The 19,357-nt window shown below is 46.3% G+C and overlaps 1 long non-coding RNA gene across 1 annotated transcript in view; it reads right to left on the reverse strand.

The window, feature by feature from the left end:
• Nucleotides 1–230: 230 nt before the first annotated feature.
• The window catches only part of LOC139056195 (uncharacterized), a 32,765-nt gene continuing 13,638 nt past the window's right edge, over nt 231–19,357 (reverse strand). The window contains exons 2-3 of the long non-coding RNA XR_011512205.1: nt 1,272–1,436; nt 231–350 (exon numbers count right to left, since the gene is read on the reverse strand). This is a non-coding gene — a long non-coding RNA (uncharacterized lncRNA). The remainder of the gene's footprint in view (nt 351–1,271; nt 1,437–19,357) is intronic.

Below are 19,357 nucleotides of genomic sequence, written 5' to 3' on the forward strand. Positions count from 1 at the left end.
TAAGTATGAAACGGAATATTAATTCGTGTGATGGCTGCATAAAGTAATGGCCAAATACGTGGCTAGCTCAGTCTTAGCATGTTTTTCCTTTCTTGTTTTCAAGAAGTCTAGTATTACAGGACCACGTGTACATTCTTTAGTAGCCGGCAATGAATAAATGGCTACAAGCAGACAAGAAACAGAAGTAGGGTCAGTATCATTCTTTGCATTGTTACGAATTACTTAAGGTTGTTGCTTTTTATTCTGCGTAATTCGAAGTACGAAGGCAAGCAAGGACCAGTACCAAGCTAACAATGATGCGCAATCTTCGTCCCGGAACTGTACGCCAAAAGCCAGTCGGTCAGTCCGCCCTGTCAAAATAAGAACAACAACAACACCCTTTTAAACGAGTTGCGTTTCAAGATCGCAAACATGGTCAAAACTGAGTTATAGGAGTAGAGAGAAATCGAGAAAAAGAAAAGAAAGTAGGAAAGTAGAGATGAAGAAGATGAAAGTATTATTTTCTGAACTACTCAGGGTTAAGTGAAGCAGTAGAAAGAAAGCAATTGGGAAAAAGTGAACGCTATACACGCACGTCAAGACGAGACACAGTAAAACAAAATATGGCTACTCAGGCCAGTACACTTCAAAAGCTTTGGTGACGACGAATATACAGATAATCCTAGGAATTTCGCGTCTACGTATAATCGGGTAAAATGCCTGTATCCATTAGGAATATATTAAATATTTTAGTGATCTGCCTTTGGCGCACATAATAATACTTGCACGACTTCAGCTGTTTCTTCTCCTTAGTCGTAACTACATGTGCTTGGGACGTAATCGAGGGGATCTACTCGCGGGAGGTTTGACAGTGTAGGGATCTGGGGGATATCGCTGCGGCAGGTGTAATGCGAAGTTGGCGTATCCTCAGTGCTCACAAAGAAAGTGGTAGCTGTATTATATATCCAGCGAAGCATCCAATGACTCACGCCCGCCGCATGAAGAGCGTGATGATGCCTTTTTGCGACAGGCTTTCATACGCCCCTGTGATGTCAAGCAATAAGGCGGCCCATAGACATTTACAGCACTCTTGGTGCATGACGTACGTTACTATGTTGACGACATAATCAAGTAATGAGCGGTCCTGCCGGAAACCAGCCGTAGCATTTGGTGTTTGGACAGACATTGTGCTACTTGTGCTACCTCTAGACGTGCAAAGATCATCATTTACGTCCCCATGTAGCTACCCAACATGACTGGGCTGTAGGACGTAAGTATCAAAGAAGACTTGCCATATTTCCGAAACGGAACTAGATGACCAGTTTTGCAGCTTGTGGGAGCCGCGCCGCCTCGCCAGGATTCGTTCCGGAGATCGACTGGCAACACTTCGACCCCATTCACCAAGACAGCATAGCACTCTGCACGAGATTCCGTCAGGTCCAGGAGATGATAAACGTCTGCACAAACCAATTGTCGGCTTCAATTCTCGTATTTTAATTTTCAACGTACTCTGATGATATCACTTTCCCATTGTGATGACATCCGGTGTAACACACCTTCAGGTGCGAGTGAGGAACAGGTTTGAAATTAATTTTGTAGTGAAGATCTCTAAATATCATCTGAGAAAAGGTGCATTCGTGGCGTTCACGCGTGCCCATGATGCATTACTGCACATCAGACAATCGGCATAGGAAACCATGAGCAGGATGAACAAACGTTCTGATCCCATTATTTATAGACACCTCTCATGGAGCCCCCACCTGTGGTACATCAATTCCCCGTCTGCCTACAGGTATCTGTCACCTTTTCAAGTTGTCTGTTGAAACGTTTTGGGAAATGCACGTGATCGCTATGGTACAGGTGAATATTGGGGGCTTTTTCACATTCACGGGAGAAAACAAAGTGATTTTGTTATCACCGGCTCTCAATCTGCTTACCCTATAGACCTACTACTCCTCCTACATATAAGAAGTACAAACACAGACGTCTGGGTAATGCCGAACATTTCTACCACAGCCGTTGATCCTAGCAAAATGTGCCACCAAGTTCAAACTTCTCTCTTGTCAACATTCATCGGCTGCAGCATTCGCAGCTTTTCGTGTCTTACTGCATTTTGTAAATGAGATGTATATTTGCTGCACCTCGAAGGTGCATTTGCACCTGGGACTTTAACTGTACCTAGGATTCAAAAGTACAGCGATGACCATAACAACAAGTGACATGCTAGAAAAATATTGTATAGTATTATTAATGGTTAAATAACCAGTTAGTGCACATTTTCGTGCAATATTTCCTTATATAAGCGTTAGAATTCGCTTTCTTGTACTTGCAGACTTGTAAAGCTGTGTGTCTTAAAGGCTGGCAGAACAGAACAGTACTGTTGCCTGTTCTTAATGAAGGCTGACACAATCGACGTTGGCCGGTGATGGTTCTCGAGGTGAACAGTGGTGGCAGTGGATGCTGCACAGTGAAGTGCTGGCGGACCAACTCAGGGCTGTCCAGAGGGCCCGTGTGACGGTAGAGGGGCTCGGCCTCTCTGTACCGACGCGGGAGCGGCCTGCATCAGTCCCGGACTGATCCCTCAGGACCTCAATAAAGTTATTCATACCATACCATACAATCGACATTTTCACGATTTGTTCAAGCATGTGCAATTTTTCAGTCATCGCATGCGCTAATAGTTGCGTAAGTATGTCAAAGAAGTTTATAAAAGCAGGTATCATAGTGCTCAATATGCGCACTGGTGTTCCTTCTTTAATATATTTCTAGGTGAAGGTGATGTAGCCGTGGGTGACATCACCTGTTACTCCTCTCTCTGCCATACAATAAATAGTGCACATAATGTGGCGATAACACCTTCCCCTTGCACATGTTAAGCCAACAATAGACCGCTGCATATGAACACACGAACAATTCAGGACAACTTCATAATGAATTCGAAGAAAAAAATTTGAGCAGCGTCCGCGTCTTCCCTGCACTCACATAACAAGGCATCTGAAAAAAAAAATGTTCGCATACAATTCGCCCAAACACTTCCAAAAGCTTAGACTGAAACATCGTATGCACATTTCATCCCACAATTTGTACAACTCATTGAATGATATGGGGATCCGGTCACGCACATAATAAAATTAGAATAATTAAGGTAAATGATGGGACTGAAGGCCATTTGACTTCGCCTGCGCAGTAGGCGGAGGGCTCCAAATTAATTTTGACCACCTGGGGTTTTCCAGCGTGCGCCTAGTACACAAGCGATACTTGTTTTTTTCACACCCATAAAGATGCAGTAGCCGCGACCGGGAACCGAGCCCGCGACCTCGTTCACAGTAGCAGAACGCCATAGACACTCAGCCACCGCCGACCCGCACTAGCCATACCACGTAGCGTAATATTTCTCGGATAGTTTGATCTATTTCTACACCTTTTTAAGGCTCTGGCTTGCTGGTCTTGTAATACGTAAGCTGGCCATAGGGCCTGTTGCCTTTTTTCCCCTTTTGTCGGGAGGCAACTATCTTCTTCACAGAACGTTTAGCATATGCAATTAGATATTGTACTACGAGTAGACGGTTGCTTAGAGAAAGAGAGAGAGAGAGAGAAATAGAAGAGAGGAAAGGCTGGGAGGTTAACCAGACGCACGTCTGGTTTGCTACCCTGCACTGGTCGAAGGGGTATGGGGACTAAGAGAGATAAAGAGAGGGATGAGATAGAGAGAGCACAGTTTCTGGCGCATTTGAAGGTTCGCACCGATTCTACACACGGTTGCCAAGACCTGTCAACTTTAGGTGTTTCAACAACGCTTTCGTGGCTTTCTTTGCCATCGACGCGTTCGGCCATGGTCCAACGATTTTCATTTCCGAAAATGGTCTAGAGTCCAGCTGGTCGGAGACGGTACGGCCAGCCTCTTCATCGGATTCTATGCGGGAAAACAGCGCACTCTGGCCTTTTCTTATATCGAATATAAGAGTGCCTGTGGCACAGCGCCTAGGCCGTGTTCTGTGCATTATTGTTGTCCTTTGGACAGAGCAATTGGCCCTCCGCCAGACAAAGAAATATATTATCGTATCTATATCATATAATAATTGGCGTTTGGCTGTCTTTTCAGACGCAGCACGATGTGTTCTTTCTGAAGCTCGTATTTTTGATGAAGAGAAACTGTTAAATACGCTGCACTTAATCAGTTTGATTCATGGTCTTTAACAAATTAATGCGCGTAAATTTTATTTCTCGAAAGAGGTTACAATCTGTTCACGAAAATAACTTAATGACGCCGCCATTGAAGTTATTTCATAATGAGAGGACACCACGTGCGCATGCGGGGTGAAAAACGAAACAATAAGCAAGCGAAAGAAGTTCCCTTTTTGATTTCAAGTTTAAAAAAAAACCGAAGAAACACAAGTAAGGAGTTGTCGCCAGGTAAAAAGTAGTGGTGGAGAAATCTAAGGGCGCGAAGTCACAATGGTAAAAGGGAACAGGTCCGAAGTCATGGAGGGAGAACAGGAAACGGTTGCTGCGAGACAAGGCGTCGGGAGCTCGGGCGCGTTAGGCCGGTCGTTTCGCGCCAAGGGAGACGTGAGCAGAGCGGAGGCGCGGGCACGCTTGCCAGGGAGAGACACAGGAAGCAAGCAGACAAACAAGAGAGCGTGGCAGCGACGGTGGGGGGAAAAATAGAAAAAAAAAGAAAGCGAGGATGAGGACGCCAAAGACGGAGAGGCGGCTACAGAGCCAGGAGCATTTGAAAACCACCCGAGGCAGCAATTCAAGATCGTTATCCCGGGCGCCATCCCAGCGCCCGGCACAAGGGTCCGAACAATCCTCGCCCGCGACTTTCCCTTCTCCCCAACTTGCACTTCTCCGCATCTGGCACGGTCTTCGCTCTCCTCGCAACCATGCAGCGGCAACGGCATGCTGCGAGCCATATGAAAAGACCAAGAAGGGAAAGCCAGAGGGTATAAAAAGAGAGAACGAGGCGAGGGGGCCAGAATGACGAGGCGGCGGCAGCAGTCGCAGCAGCAGAAGCCTTGGGCTGCCGCCGCGGTGTGTACGCAAAAATAATATCCGTCTCCTCTCGTCGAGCTAACCTCCTCGTCTTCCTCGGCGCACTTTCACTGGGTCGCGTCTCCTTCCCTCTCGGTTGTGATGGCGCCCGCCTTTCCGTCCGCGGCACGCGTCTCCATGGAGACGGCGAAATATGAAAACACAACCAGAAACAATAATAATGCTCGCCCAGCAGCACGAATACGTCAAAGTTGTCAATGGCAACCACACACATTTAATAACCGAAACTCTTTCTTTTTTTTCCTCTCTCTCGTCTTTTTCTTTGTGTAGCTCATCGCTTCTTTTTCTTTCTTTGTCGCTGCTTTTCCCCGAAGAGCGAGCGCGTTTTCGGCAGTGGCTGATTTCTCCCCCTCACGCGGCGCACTGTCGCCTGTCCTCGGCGCGCGTTGCTCCTCAGGCGGCGAAAGGAGGCGGCCGAGGGAAACAAGGCGCTGCTCCCGTTCCAGACAGAACTCGAGCCAAGTATATATGGGCGATGGTTGCGGGGGGAGAGGCGCGAGCGCAAGACCAACGGGCATAAAAGCGGCCCGCGAGGAGGAGGAGGAAGTGGAAAAAAAAAAACGGAGGGAGTAAAAGAGATTGCCAGGCGTAAGAGACCGGCAGGCACCACACTGCGCGCCTGAGAGCGCCAAGCGCGCCGGGCTCCGTGGTATGGGCACTGAAGAAAAGAATTAAGGAGAGCAGCGTGCTCGCTCGAACCGAATAATTAGATTCTCTCTCAGCTTTTATTCCAGGCCGAGGAGTTTCTTTCCTCGGGGACCCTTCTCGTGCTCTTGATTCTCCTCATTTATGTGCGTAGGTTTTCTTTTCTCGCCCCCTTCTTCTGCTCATTGATGAACACCGGCGAGAAGAAGAATAAAAAAAGAAGTGAATAGAGGAGAAACGAGCCGCGGCACAAACAAATAAGGGAAATGGGACGCCGCGGGGAAAGGCGCTGGGCAGGAAAGAGAATGAAACGCAAGATGGAAGCGTTTGTTTGCTCTACGCGCCAACGCGAGAACTCGCCGGGGAATGAACGAACAAAGAGGCCAGTTTATTTCATAGGAGTCGTGCCTTCGTCAGAGGCGGGTTCTTTCGGTGAGGCTGAAATTTTCTTTCTTGGCTTCGCCCGAAGATTGCAGCGGGCTGCGTCCGAGCGCTCGACTCTGCTTTTCACAAAAGCCACTTGTATCGTGGTCGCACGCGCCGACGACGCAGCAAACGTGAGCCTCGTATACGAGATGAGGAATGCGAAAGCTAATCCAAGCGCGTCTTTCTCGATGCGTATATAGGTTTTGGCGCAGTCCCAGCAGAACGCTGGGAAAAGCGACTGATATGTTGACTTAAGCAGGATGGAATGACCAAGTCACGTCTATAGCTAAAATATCCGAACTGTGTGCTATGTGCAAGTCCTATCATCCGTGCTCTGATTAAATGCTAATGATAACGCCGCACAATGTAACAGTGACCTAAGTGTGGTGTGGTAACAACACAGGCTATACGCCTCACTCAACGTTACCTAATTATTAGTGTCAGCAGGGATAGAGGCTACCAGATTCTCGCGACATAGCCTAAAACGAAAACTATATGTGAGATTACCTCTGAAAAGCATTTCGGAGTAATAATCTGCTTGAGAGAATGAAGGAAGAGCAAACAACCACTTTCATCGACATCAACAGTACGCGACTTCTCACGATACCGTAGACGGATAAGCTAAAATCGGTAGGAAATGAGCGATTTGAATGGCCAGCTCTTGGTTTATACAAACCCTCTATGCATACCTCTGCTCCCACTCCTGCCCCAGCTTCTTTTTATTGTTAGTATTATTTTTTGCCAGAAATACCAGCTAACTCCATACACGGCCCAACAACCTTTTCATCATACTTCTCGAAGAGAGTCCTGGGGTGGCTTGTTCAAACATTTAATAACGAAATATAATAACGAAGTAAAAAAACGTCTTCTAGTGCGGACTAAAAGTTATCTAGAAAACATTCAAGAAGGCATTCCTAAATTCGTTATTATTTTCGTTATTAAATGTTCGTGCAAGCCGCCCCTGGTTATTGCATTAAAAAAAAGAACATTTGTGACACCTTAGTGTCCGGTGCAGTACATTTCACGCGGTGTACATCAGCTCCTTATCGGAAAGCTCTTCTAATAAGCTCCGCTTTTCTTTTGGCGCTCTTTGTTCCCTAGCGGACGTCAAGTGGAGCTTCGACGCACCGAACCTTACTGGTTCTGTTCTTTCATTTAAAAGCAATTTGCGCGGGGTCTGCCGCCTCTAAAAATAAACCATAAAATAAACAATCGGGGCTCCGTTGCCACCAAATGAAGAAAGCGGCGCGCGAACAGGGGAGCACGAAAACTGCAGGAGCGCACAAAAGCCGAGTCGGGTGCTGTGGAGCATGAAGAAAGCCCCGAGCTCAATATCCACCACATCTGAAGGAGCGGGAGAAGAGGGGAAGGAAACAAAGGAGCTCGCGAAACAACAACGCCGGCTAAGGAGAGCGAGGGCGAATCGAGCGAGACGCCAGGAATCGAGAAAACACACGCGCGCACATACACACACGCACAAAGGACGCAGCGAGATAATACCGCTGGCCCGAAATTATTTCTCAGCGGGAACATTGCAAGTGACAGGAAATTAAGAAAACAGAGGGTCACCTGCAGAGAGGGAAAGGGCGAACACAAGAGGCACCGCTGCAAGAGAAATGGATTTAGCTGGCGCTGTTATTTTCCCGCCTCATCACCATCCTCGGGCCGGCTCCGCACTCAAGTGTTTGCCTTGCACGCTTCGTCCGTGCGCCTGGCCGGTCGTCCAGGGCGGCACAGCGGGAACACGCGGCTCCTGGCTCGGAGCTCCCAAGCAGCGGCACCGCACCTACACACCGGCGCTACACTTGTTCGCGCGCAAGTGTCCGAGCACTGGGCGCTGGCTCCTCTGTAGGACGTCCCTGGCGTTTGTGGAACTATGTTGCCAGAGTGTCTACGCAACAACACAACGGTCACCTGTTGCGGGAGCCACTGCCAGGGCGCCCTTGTTCTTTCAGCTCACCTTTTCAGTGCCCGTGTCGTGGGCCTATATAGGCTGACCCATCGTTAGCGGGACCCTTACAGGTCATCATTACACACACGCACGCACGCACGCACGCACGCACACGCACACACACACACACACACACACACACACACACACGCACACACACACACAGACACACACACACACACACGCACACGCACACAACCCCCCCCACACACACACGCACACGCACACGCACGCGCACATGCACACGCACACACACATGCATATATTGAAAGTGATTCTTTAATTAACTGGCATACATTATTCCCTCTTTAATTACTGATTAGTTCTGCGATAATTCAGTGCAAGAGCTTTAGATTTCGCCATGAACGTCATACTAACTTTTTTTCAACCTCACTAAATACTACACTACGATGGCCAAGCTTTTGTGCCGTGTCGGCACTGCTTTGAAGCTCACTGCCAATGAACGAGCTCGACCTTCGTGCTGGTACACAGGCCTCAGCGAGGCGACGAGCCACCGATAATCGTTCTCCGCCGCCAATGCGCAACAGCGCTGTCACAGGTCGACGATCTCCTATGGCAGATGTAGAGCGTAATGTCTCATCAGATGGACTGACGAAGCGCACAATACTAGCACCGCAAATCGCAGTATGATGTTAACTAACTAAAGGAGTCTCACTATCAGACGCGTGTCCTAAGAGCTGAACTGAATCCAACAAGTGAGAGTGTTTCATCCATTTTGCAGAAGTCTTGTGAGTAGCCGAGTTTCGAGAAGGACGCCCTTAAAATCCACGGTGAAATGCCCTGCTTTTCCAGCTATACTCGTATGAACTGCTCTTTATCACAGTCGTATTACTGCATGGATTCAATGCCACGATTGGGACATGTGTCCTAAAGTGAATAACTAGAATGCTAATTAGTGTAACTTCGTTAATTAGCCAACTTCACACTGCGATGCCCTTCTCTTCAAGTCATTCAGTTTATGGCGCAGTAATGCTCCACCTGCCACTGGATAATTTTAGTCAGCCTATCTTTATTGAGTCGCACAAAAAAAATGAAGATGCCTTTAATGAGGATATTTTTAATGAGGGCCACAATAAAGAATCACCACGTACACTCAAACGAAGCTAACAATTATTGAACACGCTTAGTACATGCTAAGCTGCCTTTTTTCACGGTATATTCACTGTATAGTCCATAGTTAATGATAAGCGTTAAATTTATAATAATTCGCACATTCCCAATTAAGACGCGACAATGAAAAAGGCAACTGTTTGCCCTCCTTGCCCTCGCTGTGAACCGAGTCCACAACCACGGCATTGCGCGTGCCACCGAGCCACGATGACGGTTGTCCCTCCGTCAGCTTCCTTAGGTACTTAGTTGCGTGTATTTATAAACATCCTTGGGAGTGTTAGCCAGCGCGAGTCATTGCCAGGGAGATGGATGTGGAACATCTGTGTTTGTGTAGGTGTTCGTGTGTGCGTGTTTGTTTTTCAGACCGGTAGTGGTGTGTACGAGTGCATGTGCGTCCGTGTGTTTCAGGCAGCGTTTAAAGCAAGTAAATCCAAGACTACTATGAGAAACTGTTAGAATGGCGATTACTCCAACTCTGAAGCGTAAGCGCGTACTAAAAAATGCTCAAAAGCGTGACCGGAAGAACTTCAATTTGACGCATGCTAATTTCTTCGTGTTCCTATATATGCCTTGCGTTTGGTTAACTAAGCGTATCAGTAAATCGCGCTTTTTTTTTCTAACAAAACACGTTATACATAAATCGGGCATCTTGAATATTGCAGCTAATTCGAAGTGCCCAATCATTGAACTATTCCTCATAACATTCGCTGGCATCGCATCAAAGCGAAATGCAAGCCAAACTCGGTATTGTTTCACATCACCGCACTGCATGATTCTGCCAATTTTCGTTGCTCGTGTAGTCACCTCTGACAGGCTTGCGTTATTAGAGGCGATCAGTTTTCATTAATAAATCATGGCGTGATTCATCGCTCCTGGGTGGCATCACCATGGCCAACCACGCACGTATCTCTCTATCGTATTTTTGAGATCGCTCTCCTCCTTGTTGTATTGCTTTTTTTCTTTCCCCAGGCCATTTTTTGGGGGGGGAACTACAGGGATTTTTGGAAAGAAAAAGAAAATGGGCGAAAAAAGGTGCCCTCTCCTTCGTTTTCCCGAGCCGTGGGTGCGGGAATTGTTAAGCCAAAAGGTTTTTTTTTCTTCTTTTCTTTTTTTCCTTCGCGGGCGTGGGTGGATAGCCGGGCAGGCGTGTGGCTGGGTGTTTCAGCCGCGAGGTTGGGAAGGTAATAAAGCTGGGACTCTTTGAGCCGCGGCCACAGATTAGACGCCTGGACGCTAAGCGATTTGGCGTCGCGCGGGCGTCTGTCTCGCGATAATTAGGATCGTGCCTATCGGGGCCGACGCACAGGACGAAAATGCGGAAAAGAGAAAGATCGCCCGAAAAAAGAAAGGGCAGCTATGGCAGCTGCCGCCCCCTTGCCGTCATTTTTCAAGTCCCGTGTCGTTCTTTACGATTGCGAATCTGGTCACGCCTCGATAAAAGATTCACGCGCCGTATATACTTCACTAGTACATTGTATACCGCGGCAGAAACATTAACGAGGTGGATGCCGGTCGGAGGCTGATGCAGTGCATTTGGATCACCATCACCTTGATACAATAAAGGTTTAGCAACATCAGACCGAAATGACTCATTGGCTTTGACTTTGTTGTTATCTGATATCGATGAATTACGAAGAGGTTGCGCTTTTCGTGAAATCATCGAATTTACAGGCAGAGCGTTGTGAAACATAAAGCTTTTTTTCTTTGCTGTTCTTATTTGGTGAGTTGTTTATGTTGGTTATAATAGCCAGTGTAAAGCCAGTTCTCTCTCATTTCCTTCTCTTACCTTTCCTTCTATTTTATTGTTTTTCTTTTTTCTTTTTGTTTTATGCTAGCGTTCCTTTAGACATGCTTGTTTTTGATGTGTTGTTTTTAACGTTGCTTTAGAAGTGTTGCTTTAGAAATGCAAAGCAGTGAGAAAAGGAAAGGAACTAGAAATCAGTGGTGGAAAAGTGCGCGCCGAAGTTACATTACAACATAGCTTTCGGGCGCTGACCTTGTCGCAAAGAGTTGCAGTCCTAATCATAAGGCTTCAGGTTTTGTTTGTTTGCCGTCGTGCGGAACCAGCAGCATGCCAAACTTATATGCGGCTGGAAAGCAAACGAATACGCTTGAAAATTTTTAAGGTCCCAGCTCACCTGTTCCGGGCACTCACACCGCATCATCTACATTGCCACGACTTCGTCACAGTCACATCGTCGGCCTCTTGCTTGAAGCAATAGGACGTCGAGACAAAAAGGCACCGCGGAAAAGTTACCAGTCAAGAGTGAGACGGATCACCCCGTCGTCAGCGCTTCGCGAGCCGCGAAGAGCCGTGCAAAGCGCTGGCTCTAGCAGCGAGGCACATTTGTCGCCATCGAGGCAGCAACAAAGAAAACGCTCCATTGTGCGCGGCGCGAGCGCTGCACTCCGAGGAGGCGCGGGCTGTTTTGAGCGCGAGCATGCGTGCGCCTGCGCCGGCTCCCAGGCACAACGAAAGGGAGAAGCTGCCGGTACGGAAGGGTTGCCACTGGGAAGGCCGGGGGGGTCGCTGGGAGAAGCAGAAGGGGGCCTTCACCCCTTTCATCTGGTGTGTGTTTGGCGGCTCCGCGCTCGACGGGCGCGCGCGTGGTGAACGCGTGGCGCGGCGTTCTCCCCATAGGCGCGCCGACCTTGACCCAGAAGATTCGGCCTTCATTCATCACGCTTCCCCCGTTAGGCACCTTGTTCCTTTCAACCTCGCTTTCTAGGCGCTTTCTACCGAGCCATTCTTCGGATAGCGTTTATCTAGGCAACTCTCCCCTTGTCCTGCTGCGGAGCGTTTTGCTCTCTGCCTCTCTCTGCGGGATCACCATTGTAATGCATTGGCGGTGATGTGACCGGGCCTTGGGTGCAAAAAAGCATTCTGACAACTCCGGTTGCATAGTTGCGTCTTTCTTCTTTCTTATGTTTATTTTTATTCTGCAACTGATATTTAGACCGAGACAAGTGTTACCAGGCGTAAGGGCGTTCTTATTGCTTGCCGCTTGTGTCGTGCAGATTTAATTGATTTTCATATCGAGTTAACAATTGTAGGCAGGCGAGAGTCCACCACGCGCGTCAATGCCTACACAGCGTCTGATCAAAGCTAAGCGACCTCATAGAATAACTTAGATACTTTACAATCTTCTCCTTCCAGCAAACCCTCTCTATTTTGATCTCATTAATTACAAATCAGACTAAACTGAAGTACCAATTCTATAATTTATGTAACTATCGAAGTCAACTTGCGTGGAGGACGTGGCAGTGACTTTAGTATAAATAACAACAATAAACGGAGTATCGTTGTTGTCTTTCAGCTGGAATGTGTCCGCGTGTTCTTGCAGGGCAGCTATACCGCGTCCCCGCAGATTTAAGGCTTCCGGTAGCCAGTGTACCTTCTACGAGCCTCGTAATCGTCAATTGTCCGCTCATTAAGAAACTCCTTACTGAAGATGTCTCTAAGCGGGTTCGCTAATTATTCTTGAAGTATTCACCGCAAAATGTGTACTACTGTAGAATGCCAAATATACACTGCCTATATATATATATATATATATATATATATATATATATATATATATATATATATATATATATATATATATATATATATATATATATATATATATATATATATATATATTAAAAGCCAACAAACAAGGACAACATAGGGGCAATTAATTGTACTTGCTAAAGGAATTAAAGCAATTATAAATTAAGGGAAATGAAACAGCTGGCCGCAGGTGGGATACGAATCCACGTATTCGCAGTGCGCAATTGAGCCACCACGGCGCCGTCTTTCCATCCACTTTCTAAGGTATTTATGTTTTGCTACTAGAATTAACACTGGAAGTGTTAGCCAGCGCCACCACTCAGAAACCTTGGCGGCGGATGCAGACCATTCTTTCTGCCACAGGTGTCACGAGTACGTGATCTATTTGGTGACGGCAACCCACACATGCTACCCGAAGACGTCGATGTTGCAACATATATATGTTCAAAGTACAAAAACATTGAGGGGCTCTTTAAGGAAGAAAGCGAACTTCGAATCGGGGCTCCATTCTCATTACGCCATGCTGCATCTTCGCCGCACGGCAAGTGTGCGTGCGTTGAAGACGTAAGACGTTGAAGACGTTGAGAGTTAAAGTGTGCACAAAAATTCACAATATCGTGCTGTAAGGTGCAGTGCCTAAGTGCCTACTACGACATACCATGGCCAACTTCAGCGCAGAATTTCGTTCTGATTGCTTGTCAGAAACTACAATTTGCGCAGTTTTACAATTTCCAAGATTGCTCTATAGGCACCTTAGGTGAGCTTTAGGACATCGACGTTGTTCTGCTTTGCCATAAACTCCAGCAGCTGCGAGTGGTATCGCGATGGTCGTCATGTTAGCAGAATGTTACACATATGTATACCAGCTAACAGCTGAAAATTCTAACGAATCTCACTTGCCCGTGTTTTCCTTCCCGACGGAAGCGACCATGTCACAAGTCTCGCCTACCATGTCACAAGTGCAGAAAACAGCAATGACAAGAGGGCTTCCGTGAAATCTAGAGCACTCGAAACCGCTGAGGAGAGAGAAGAGCGCGAGATAGAGAAAGGGGGCAGGCAAAGAAAAAAACAAAAGGTGAGGAGGGACTTGTGTCGCAAACTCGACGTGTGCTCTCATACTGTTATAGGAGAAGACAGGGGATGAACGTCACTCCCGGAAATATCTTGAAGTACTTTTGCAGCGCATACAGACGCAAGAAGGCACGTGAAAGATACACATATGGCGCTTTCATGTGTGTTTTTGCGTTTTCATCTGTATGCGCTGCAATAGTACTTCGAGAAGCCACGAAAACAAGCCCGCATTGTAACGCTATTTGCAGAAAGAGCTTCTGCTGAAAGGAGGGTATCTCGCCTCTTTCCACTGTCGCCTCAAAACGTTTTACTAGCTTCTTTCTTCGCTATTAGTTTGCCATTTTGAAACATTCCTGCAGTAGAACACTCCCTGTGCACAGCTTTGCAACTTGCAGTGTGCAAGAAAATACTCCGGCGAGGCCGGGTGATGGGCCCCTTAGGAGGAGTAGCATAAGCTTCAAATTTTGTGAAAGTTTGAACGTGTCCTGCTCTCATTGAGAACAGGCGTGGCAAACCGGCGTGTCAAATATGCGGTAAATGCCCCAACGCACTCCATACTTACTCGATTCGCTCGAACATTCCTTCCTCGCCCTGTAGTTGGACGAGCTGAACTGCTCGATCGCAAAAACAGCCTTACACTAGGCCACTGCAGGCAGTCCATGCCGAACACATCACTAGATGAAGTCAAATGGACTCACCACCAAGACCGGGGACTCAGTTGGACTCCGACAGCTGCGACTCGCATTAAGAGTCGGTAAAGAATGAAGCTATATATATATATATATATATATATATATATATATATATATATATATATATATATATATATATATATATATATATATATATATATATATATATATATATATATATATATATATCCACGCCTTATGTTCCATTAAGACGCGAACCACTCAAATGCAAAATTTATGCCCGAGTCAACGAGCAAATAAAGATATCGTGCAACTTTACAAACGGCAAAACATCTTCTGAGTTAAAACATACGCCACTTTGGGCAGACGTTGGTTTGTCCGGTTATGAAGTGCACTTCTTTCCCTGTTGGTACTGAAAAAGTCCCACTTTTCTTTTATAGATTTAAATCGGCTGGCGCATAAGCAGCTACAACGAAATAAAGACCGAAATACTTCTACTTATTCCTATAATGCTCAACGTAATATATGTGCTATGCTCAAAATTCTGATTTAAGCACAGGAAATTGACGCATAGCCTATAGTAATGCTTTTGACACGCTGAAGACCCTGTTCCCCAGTTGCGGCTGGTTCAGCAAAACAATTACTAACTGATTACTGTACTAATAAAGTTATACCTAAAAACATTTAATTATTTCTTTTTTGGGGGGGAGGGGGGGGTTCTGCATGGCAAGAAATAAAGGGAACATATCGTTCTAATTTGCCTTGATTTGGAACTGCGTGACGGCATTACAGGGTTATAAATGAAGACTCACCGTACTCAACGCGCGGGGACTGCTTCGTCCTCCCCCCCTACTTACGTGTAGGTTAAGAGGCGGGCACCCCAGCTCGGTGGAATAATAAAGTTTTCAATCAATAAGATGTATCCGACGCTACACTTTTTTTTGTTCCAATAAGGACATTTGGAAACGGAAATGATCTTCCACTGCCGACGATGAGCATCGGGGTCCAATCCCTGCAATTTAAGCAGAAAATGCTTTACAGTTACGGCAATAGAAAATGAACGTTATACCGCTTCTTCTTCGACACCACGTGTTGACGTCAACTGTGGTATTAAATTAAGCGCTTACACAACAAAAGTTCATGTATTTTCTAGCACAAATAATACGTAAACGTATTTCCGGAAGGGTTAAATTAACCAAGAATGTATTTAAACAGGAAAATTAGATTCTGGGGTTTTACGAGTCAAAACCATGATATGATTATGAGGCACGCCATAGTGGTACAATGTAATGTTTGTGAAATGTAATGTTTGTAATGTTTGTGAATTTCGCCCTCATCGAAATGCGGCCGCCGCGGCCCGGATTTGATACCGCGAACGCGGGCTTAGCAGCGCACCACCAAAGACGCTACACCGCCACGGCGATAACTTATTTAAATATAATAAAAGGGTCGAACTCGATCTTTGTAGAGTAGAGTAGAGTAAGTGCCTGATACAATGAAGGTAGATAACGTTGGTAAAGCTTGACCGTTAATGCAAAATGAAATAAAATCATTCTCTTGATGAGACGACGTGCGTGAGCCATAGTTTAGAGAGCAAACCAATTGAGTCAACATATTTAAAACAATAAGTCCAGGGATTTGTGCTTTTTTCATCGACTCAGCTTCAGTGTCAGTGTCAAGGGGCCTTGTTCGAGCATTTCCATGCTCATTTTTTATCGATGTCGTTCGTCTCTTTATGCTGGGCACTCAAGCAAGGTGTGCTCTAGAGATTCCACGACGCCGTAGTTGTGAAAACATGAATTTGTAGTCTTGTCGTGCGCCGTATAGACTTCGCATAGAATATTTTGTATCAGATAATAACACTATGTTCGACACAACTGCTGCTCTGTTGAACAAGCTGCTGTGGCATACAATTCAACATATTTTGTCTTCTGTTTCATACTGCTCACGTTAGAACATAGGGCGGAGCAGACTTGGATAATGCACCGCACAATCACTCGCACATTTCAGGCTGAACGACTCAGCTTAGTCGCACAATCAATTAAGTACGTGCCAATGCTTCTACTTGGTTCGTATAAAGTTGCCGATTCTGCCAATATTAAAGATACAAACATAAAAGCTTCTTAACATGAGCACTTTCCTTGCGAAGAATACGATATTGTTGTTGTGTTAATCAACCGATTTACGTACCAAATTTCAGAGAACCGTGTACTGGAAATAACTTGAAAATGCCCATATGCTAACAACATTTTGTGAAACCAAACGAGAAAATTCAGCCATTAAAAATATGTTCCACTTTGTTAGCGTCTCGTATCTAGTTGAAACAACAAAATTGTTTAAATGGCAGTCTTTACAAAAAATTAAACCCAAGTCCAGAAGTCCTGTTGAGTAGCCCGATTATCTATTGCATTAAAAAAAAGAAAAAATGAAGCACGAAGCATACACAATCACGAATGTCATCTGTAGCCCTCCTACACACAGACAAAAAGTAAATAGAAAAAAAGACGTTGTAAGGAGTGCTTTTACAAAGGGAAGGAGAGCCAAAAACCACACCTCAGACTGGACGACGCGATAATTCTGCGCTAGTAGGCGGGACGGACGTACAAACCCAGGAATGAGCGAATCAAAAGAGAGCCTAGCGATAATTACATAACTCATCGCCATCCCCTTCTTTTCATCGCTCTCTTTTTCTCATTTCATCGGAAGAAACAAGAAGCAACAATTCCTTTCGCTGCACTAGACTAACGTGCGAGAAATGCTAATGTCTTTTAAGAGCATTATGGAAACCACAGTCCTATACAAAATGAGAGAGAGAGAGAGAGAAAAAAAAAGAAAGCAGGCGTAATCTGGTTCGCGTTTGTGAGACAGTGCAGAACTCCGCCCCCGAAATCCTCACCTCATTTGATTCTTTTTATTTCATGGTCTTTCCTAAAAGCCGCAGAGAGGAGCTTTTCTCCTTGGTTGTTGGCTGCTCTTTCGAGCTCCTCGGCACTGCTCCTAATGATAATACCTCGGCGTTCAATTTATAAAATAATCGAGAAGAAAAAAAATCTGGGGAAATGGAGAGGAAAGAGGAAATCGCTATGGGTAAGAGCGAACCAAGCCCCCGGAGAAAGAAGACCAAAAATAAAGAAAGAAAATAATGCCAGTTTCTGTCTTCTCGCTTTTCATTACGCCCCTCTGCATCTTTTACTTCTCTGTTCTTTTTTTTCCCTCCCTCTCGCTCTCTTTCCCTTCAAAGCGCTGTCGGCTGCCTTTTGCGTTCTCTTCTTCGGCATCATCTTAGCGGAAATAATCCGGCCTCATCCATTCTCTCGCCCTCCGCAGCCTTTGGCACTATTTTGTGCCTGCGAAGCCGTCTTTCCCTGTAGGGAAAACTTCGCCTCTCGACTCCTTCCGGCGTGCTTTTCCCCACCGTCCTCTTTTCCCCCTCAAGCGGTGGCGCTGTGTGCAAATGAGAGCGCACGCGCGGCGCACTCTTTAATAATTCTCCGTAGTAATTACGCAGTCTGCGCAGGCGCAGCGCGTCTCGCAGCGGGCACCCGCCCTTTCCTTCCCCGTGCATTCCTTTCCACTCGGTTTCCCTCCTCCTCGCCTCTTCTGTCCTCCCACTCTCTGTTCGCTCCTCTCCCCATCATTTGCTTCCAGAAAGGATTTTAATGGCGAGCACTCAGGAGCCCTGGCGTCTAGTTATTTCTTTCTCCTTCCTTCGACGCGAGCCGCCTTGAGGGATGGCGAAAGGAAAACCGAGAACAGCGAGTCGCCGTCGGCGCCAGCGGGGCCGAGGAGACGCAGCTTCATTTCGCCCGCATAATAATCCGCCATATTTTGCGCTCGACGCGCACACTTGGGGGTGATTGGACCACCATCTTGAAATCTTTTCTTGCAAAGGCGTACGAAGAACAAGGCATATAGTGGAAGAGTTCTGTGAGGCGTACGAGACAAAGAATGTCAGGCGCCGCCTCCTGTGTCACGAAATAACTTCTAAAAAATTGTATTGTGGCATTTTTGAAGTAGAAGCTTTTTATACACGGGGGCGTATTTGAGGCCCAGTGCGATAAACCATATGTATCTGTCTGTAGCTTTAATCGCATCAGGCACTAGAGGAAATAGATTGACGCGTAGGTGGCGAAGTGCAGAACATATAAAGAACTGTAAATATCGCTAGCGTCTCGTTCATAGCTACACTACTTGGTAAATAATTATCGTAACCGTTGCTCTATTGTTTAGTTTGTTCGGTAAATAAGTGGAATCGATCAGCCGTGGTGACACTAGATTGCGTGAGCAGGTACAGATAACTCTTAGTGCCTTTAACCGCAATGTGTATTTAGCCTTTTTCTCGAACATTATTGGGTTACTTTGCTAAAGAGGCTACCATTCCCCCTACACAAAGGAGGCACCGATACCGACTGTTACCGATAACGTTCGGCATTTCTTGCGTCAGCTGACGCAGCTCTTGCAGAATAGCGTGTCCTGTAGACAGCAAAGTACAGAGATTTATACTGACCAGCTTAACCGGGCTTTTGCCACGACGACTCATGTCATTGAGCATTTTATAAACATCTATTTTCCAACTTCGTATTCGAAAACTTCCGTCTAAATACATTAGGCCGTACATCCTCCGCCGCCTCATGTTTTGACCTGTAAAGCGTGCTTTACTGCAGTTAGGATGTTCTGCAGGAGAAGCCCATGGCTCCACTCAGTGTTTGGAGTTTAAATATTAGTGAATATGTTTTAAGGAGAATATGCTACTTTGGTTCTTTCACCCTGGTTTATGGAGTCCTCGGTTGCATGTTCTCGGTTGGCGGCACCTGCTGTCGCGCAACCGAGCAGCGGTGCGTCGTCGTCGCCGCACGCCAAGCAACTCTTTGAGACGCACGTGGCTGTCGAGTC

This window comes from Dermacentor albipictus, chromosome 1 (assembly GCF_038994185.2).
Source record: "Dermacentor albipictus isolate Rhodes 1998 colony chromosome 1, USDA_Dalb.pri_finalv2, whole genome shotgun sequence".
NCBI classification, from domain to species: domain Eukaryota; kingdom Metazoa; phylum Arthropoda; class Arachnida; order Ixodida; family Ixodidae; genus Dermacentor; species Dermacentor albipictus.